The sequence below is a fragment of the Limulus polyphemus genome, unplaced genomic scaffold, assembly GCF_000517525.1.
Source record: "Limulus polyphemus unplaced genomic scaffold, Limulus_polyphemus-2.1.2 Scaffold9632, whole genome shotgun sequence".
Classification (NCBI taxonomy): Eukaryota; Metazoa; Arthropoda; class Merostomata; order Xiphosura; family Limulidae; genus Limulus; species Limulus polyphemus.
Genome location: NW_013675242.1, coordinates 6,423 through 13,129, shown reverse-complemented (window position 1 = coordinate 13,129; position 6,707 = coordinate 6,423). Strand labels below are relative to the sequence as shown.

At 29.9% G+C, this 6,707-nt stretch overlaps 1 long non-coding RNA gene across 1 annotated transcript in view; it reads right to left on the bottom strand.

Annotated features, from left to right (window-relative positions):
• Window positions 1–4,930: 4,930 nt before the first annotated feature.
• Window positions 4,931–6,707, bottom strand: part of LOC106476013 — a 7,866-nt gene continuing 6,089 nt past the window's right edge. The window contains exon 3 of the long non-coding RNA XR_001291860.2: window positions 4,931–5,688. This is a non-coding gene — a long non-coding RNA (uncharacterized LOC106476013). The remainder of the gene's footprint in view (window positions 5,689–6,707) is intronic.

Sequence of the window (6,707 nt, the reverse complement as noted above, 5' to 3'; positions counted from 1 at the left end):
CTGTATTGTTTTATCAATAAAATTCGAAGTAATAAGTCCTGTGTGTTCTTGAAGTGGATTGATATATACCATCGTAAGGGTTCCAGATTTTTAATTTACATGCTATCCAGAACAGACTTTTAATTTCTCCATCATAGGTTTCAATAACATACATATATATCGTTTTTATGCTTTTTATAACTTGGGTATACGACTATTAGAAGGTTTAAGTTCACCCAACACTGTTTGGGAATATTAACCTCTTCTGTTATATCATAAAGAAGCTCTTTGACCATAAAATCAGTTTTTTTGTTGTTGCTTGGGTCACTTTCCAGTGTTTAGAATCAGTTTTTGTTGTTGTTTAGGTCATTGCCCAGTGTTTAGTATATTTATTCATGAGATCAGTTTCGAACATTTTTTATTCCATAGCTGTTTTTGTCGATATTGTTTGTTTGTAGTTAAGCACAAAGCTACATAATGGGCTATCTGTGCTCTTCCCACCACGGGTATCGAAACCCGGTTTCTAGCGTTAGAAGTCCACAAACATGCCGCTTTGCCACTGGGGGGCGTTTCTGTTGATAATGACAAAACTTTTATATTTAAATACGAATGATCGACACTTGAATATTATTTAAAATTTAATAAACAATTAAAATCAGTGTTTTTTTATTTTAATTTTTTTTAAAGCCGTCAACGTCTTCCACTTTAAAAGCATACTCTACATGTACATTGTTTCGACTTCCTTTACAACGTCTTTAGTAGTTATTTCCAAGACAAAATATTTTTTTCCAATATCATATATTACATTGCATTGTTGTTTAGATAATTCTTTGGTTAATCTTTATAATCATCACGCCAAATATCAATGCTTTGACTCGACGTCCTTTCATTCGTGCTTATTACTTCTTTTATAGTAATTATCCGACATTTAAAGCTGTAATATTGCGAGGTTGAGCTAAAATTGTAGTTTTTTCCCATAAAATTGTGTGTTGTGTTGTTTTTACGTGTTCTGTTGTAGCCGAGTTTTCTATTTTATTATTTTTTACGTAACTTTCATGTTTCTGTAATCTGTATTTTAAATTAATTTTCGTTTGATCAATATAAATACTCCCACATTCACATTCTATTTTGTAAATCCCAGTTTTATCCTTTAATTTTATTTTATCTTTAGTATTTCCCAACATTTCTTTAATCTTATTTATAGGTTTAAAGATAGGATAAAAGTTTTGTTGCTTCTTAAAAGCTTTAAATAATTGATCCGTTAATCCTGGAATATAAGATAAACTTAAAGTTTCTTTTCTGGCTTTTCCATAAATAGATCTTAACGTAGTATTTTAAACTAATATCAAATATTTACTAATTTTTTTAAATGCTCTATCTACCATACTTAGTTCAATTTTTTTTAACAGCTACATACTTAATTAGTAACAGTTACTTGAATCTTCCTGTTTTGAACATATTTTTAAAGCTCTGTAAATATATGTATAAAATTCAGAGATTTTTCGAGATGTATATGACATAATTCCTGGCGTGGTGGCATGAGAACAGTAAAGGGTTTTCTACCAACTGATGTTTCCAAGTTACCATCTACTTCTTATTTGACTAGTACGTGTAGAAAATGCAAACTATTATTTTCTTGAATTTCATACGTTAATATAATTGATCGTTCCTTACTATTGCATTTTTTTTTCTGTAGTTACTTATCCATTACGGCAGTAACTTCATGAATTAATAAAAAAATGATAATTATTAGAAAATGTTTGTAGCTTACTGTTGCCATGTCGCCACACCAAGAATATGTTATTTATATATCTTACCTCGACGTTTGGCTCAAATTTACATTTACATAAAGCTTTAGTTTCAAACACATCCATGTAAAGGTCATATAACAATAGTGACAAGGGGGTCACATAGTATCAAGTATAGGTACATCATATGAAAAAACAACGTTTATAGCACAATACAAAGTATTATTTTTTGAGAGATAAGAACAAATATATAGTTAAGAATTCAATAGAATTTGTAGAGCGGACGAAAAACGTAAAATTAGAAAAGGAAGATCCACTTGTATCGTTTGATGTAATATTGTTATTTACTAAAACTCCAGTAGAAGAAACGTTCAGATGCCTTGACAATAAATTAATAGAAAACAGTCGATGCAATTGGGGCAACGCACCGACGGGCCTCCAAAGTAATGCAAAAAAGACTTATACATTTCTATACCTGTAGCCGATCAGTATAGACAAGCTCCATGAGAAAATTGCAACGAGTAGTTTGAAGTGTTAAAAACGCCTCTGATAGAAAGTATAATTGCAGCAGTCGAAACTGTCGATATATTGAATTTAACAAGTGTGTGTGTGTGTGTAGGAAACCCATTTCTTCAAATTTATCAAAATTACTACAAACAAAAGGAGGGTTTGGATATAACTCCTGAAGAAAGCGTAAAGGATGTCGAAACAATGTACATATAGAGTGTGCTTTTAAAGTGGGAGACGTTGACACCTTCAATAAAAGTTTTAAAATTGTGCAAATATAAAACGTTAATTTTAATTAGTTATTAAACTTTTACATTCGTCTAATTCTTTGGCGATCATGCTGTAATTTTTCAGTTTTGTCAGGGCTAAGAGTCCGTGAAGATTAAGATTTGGATTGGACTGATAACTTTCGTCGCCTTGGGGTATATTATGTTTTCTCTTTTGAATACAGGAAGTTTTAAGTCCTGCATATTGTGTGCAGTGTTTGATGCTTTACTACGTTAAAATAATGTCATTTGAGAAGTATATTAACAGGTTAATTTGCTTGTAACTATTTTCTCTGCTGTATGTATAGTACAGTTTTTCAAGTGGGTGAATAGAATTGTTGCAAATGGATTTGATACACAGTGTTATACTGTCGAAATGAATCTAATCTCTATTGGCTTGAAATTTACTTTCGTTGTTATTTAAATCTTTGTCTGAAGTGCAATCGATAACATTGAGAATTAGGTGACTAGTGTTTGGCGTAACGTTTTTCTTGTAAAAAAAATCCCTCCAGTGAACAAGAAATATGAATTAGCATTCGCCGGTCATAGATTTTGAAAACATAGATAAGGGTCATTTTATGCTGAACAAACACACACAAAGACTGGGTGGTATGCAGGCATATCATGCATTTTCTATCTTTTCATTTCATGTTGAATTTTTCTAAATTTTCTGGTTTTGTTCTTTCTATTCTATGCAGATGAAGAAAGGTCCACTTTTCGAAAGTATTCGGATTATGTGATTTTGTTGAAGCGCCTGTTAGTCTGTGGACCTATCCCATCGCTCTAAGGGAAATCACTTTAACCTGAATGCGCCACAGCTCAACTAGTTGCTCACGTTGGTCGTTTTTGCATCAAACTTTCAAGCAGAGGGAAAAAACCTTTATTCTTCACCTTTATGATGCTGAACATTTCAAAAACGTTTTATAATCCCTATACACTATTCTATGAGCATTGATGTTTTACAAAAGCGAAGTTATAAATATATGTAATAAGCATTTTCATAATTTTATGATTTTTATTGGCTACGTCGAACAGAACATACAAGATATTTTTATGTAACGTGAATAACTCCTACCAAATGGCAACCATTATTTTTGTACTACAGTTTATATATTTGTCGAATTTTCTATGAAAGATAAAAGTATTAATTGCTAACTTGAACTTGTTTAAACAAGATATTTTTCAAAATGGAACTGACTTATGTAGAAGAAATATATTTTTCAAATTTCTATCGCGGCTTTCTTTTTAACAATTTCCACACTAATTATTTGTATAAAAGTATTTATTACATACTCAAATCGTTCAGTCTGAGGCAATTAACAAATACCTAAAAGCAATAGGCTGTTTTAACTTCTTGCTCTATAATTATTATCTACATATTTTTCATAATAATTTTTTATATGTCTAATTCTTTAATTAAAATCGATTGACCTTCAAATTGCATGTGATTTAAACAGATATTTCATATGTGAACATTTTCTTATTCTGGGAAAGATACCGGAAAGTATTTCGATCTTTTGGCTGATGCTTTAATAATGTGAAAGATCCACTTCTTCTTAGGCCTATAAAATTTCCTAAGCATTTACAAACTATTTAATAAAGTTAATTCATGAAACTGTTGAAGTTTGATTTTAACGTTTAAATATTAAAGTTTGTTTGATTGTTCTTTGTAGTCACAAGGTCGATGTTTAAATATCACCTGATGAAAGGCTGAGATTCAAAACGTTGTTGAATAAATCACCTTCCATTGTTCCAGAATAACATCTTTCTAGTGCTATTATTTTTATCACTTGCAACTATTTTGCGTGTGGCTTCTTCTCTTCAGTTTTTTGTTTTAAACAAGTTTAGCCAAGTACTCAGCCAAATCATCAGACTGGAAATGATGAGGTAGTATGCATCTTCACCACACCTAATACCTTATAAATCTGGTCGAATAGATGAAGTTTGTTCAATATGGGCCTCTGGCGCTTTAAGTTTAAAAAAAGCTTTCATTGTTCAGTCAATTTATATACAGCAAAAGCGCTATTTGCACAGATGTCAAAATTAATAATACAAGTCTTTAATCCTTTATAACTATTAATTTTGTTTATTTCTGTTAATTTAATTTCTTAAGAACTATACATTTACAAAGTATGGGGAATTAATAATATATATATAAAAACGATATTTGTGAATTATTTTAATTTAGGCTTAACAGCTAAATGGTGAATCATAAGGACATATAAAATTTAATGTGGTTAACTCAATCATCATTAACTGTGACTACAACATTTTTCAACAGAATTCACAAAACTACAGAAGTTGTAACTACCAGTGAAATTTCATGATCGTAATGTTTTAAACTTCAAAAATGTGAAATTTTTCTACTATATATGTATAAAATATATGAATTATGTATTTTGTTTTCATTGTTAATCACTGATGAGTTTTATGTTTAATTTGTGCAGTCGAAATTCTCCTTTTTTTCTATTCAAATTGAAGAAGAAATCACAAAGCAGTATAGTTTATATACCAGTATTCTGTATAGGTCTTGTACACTTGAAAAACAATAATATTTTTAATTTCAACTCACTGTTTAATTTGTTTACATGAGTTTAAGTATATCGCATTCTATAAGAATTGATACACCTATCATATAAGTTTAATGTTCTCACTTTGAAAATTAGGCATATTACACAGTTGTTTTCTTCGGAACAACTGTATAACTCGGTTCTTGAGATGCAAGACAATACAACATATGTTATTTTTAACTTTTTACTGTTATTTATCGAAAATAAACAACTGAGCATTTCCTGAGTCTGATTTATTACAAACAGAACTAGGTAAAGTGTTATTTCTCTTACATTTTGCTCAATTTATGTCGCAAACAAATAAGTCATTAAATATCTTGCCTCTTCCTCTAAATGCTGAATGATGGTGTGAAAATGATATTCAATAAATGCACATATATAAATAAAAGAAAGATAAAATGAAACTGATTCATTGAACAATCTTACTTTACTTTTGTACATATCTAATGTATCCATGTAGTGTAAAACAACTTTATAAATAGTATTTACCAAACATCATGATGTTACAAATAAATTTAACAGAATGATAGAATGAAATCTTCAGGGTATTTTACTTGCTGTTCCAACCTCAGCTGAAGAAATACGTTGAACTCAAAACTTTTTCAACTTGAAATGTTCCTAAAAACAAAAATTAATCATGTTATAACAATGTGTACTTCTGTTTCACATATTTGAATAAGGTGAGAACTTGAAGGAGTTAAATTCATGTTATTTTCACTAGGTAATCTTATAATGCAAGTAATTTATGCATGTTTGTGCTAATGAACATTGTCCTAATTTAGTGCAGCCCCACCAACAGCATTTCTGGACCCCAGAGCAGAACAGTACAGGATTGCTGACTATTATGACACTTTGTTTTATCCTGTCAATAACAGCATGAAACAGGTAATTATTTCTTTTGTTGGAAGTCTTAATTTTAAATGAAAATAATGTATCTATCCCATCTGCCCAGGTGCCTTAGTAGTAGCTCCCTCCCCAACACAATCATAGTGAAATCCTCCACCTTCTTACATCCAGACACAGATTTGTCAATTATTTAAAAACTGAAAATAGCAACAGTCAATGCTTCACAAAACCAATTATCAAGTGTTTATCACTTATACTTTTCATGATGTAATAGGCCTAATACTAATATGTTATACCTGTTATACTGTAATAGGGCTATTACTAATATCTTATTCTTGTCATAATGTAATAGGCCTAATACTAATATCTTATTCTTGTCATAATGTAATAGGCCTAATACTAATATCCTATACTTGACATAATGTAATAGGCCTAATACTAATATATTATTCCTGTCATAATGTAATAGGCCTAATACTAATATCCTATATTTGTCATAATGTAATAGGCCTAGTACTAATATCTTATTCTTGTCATACTGTAATAGGCCTAATACCAATATCTTATATTTGTCATAATGTAATAGGCCTAATACTAATATGTTATACCTGTTATACTGTAATAGGCCTAATACTAATATCTTATTCTTGTCATAATGTAATAGGCCTAATACTAGTATCTTATATTTTTCATAATGTAATAGGCCTAATACTAATATCTTATACTTGTCATAATGTAATAGGCCTAATACTAATATCTTATACTTTTCATAACGTAATAGGCCTAATACT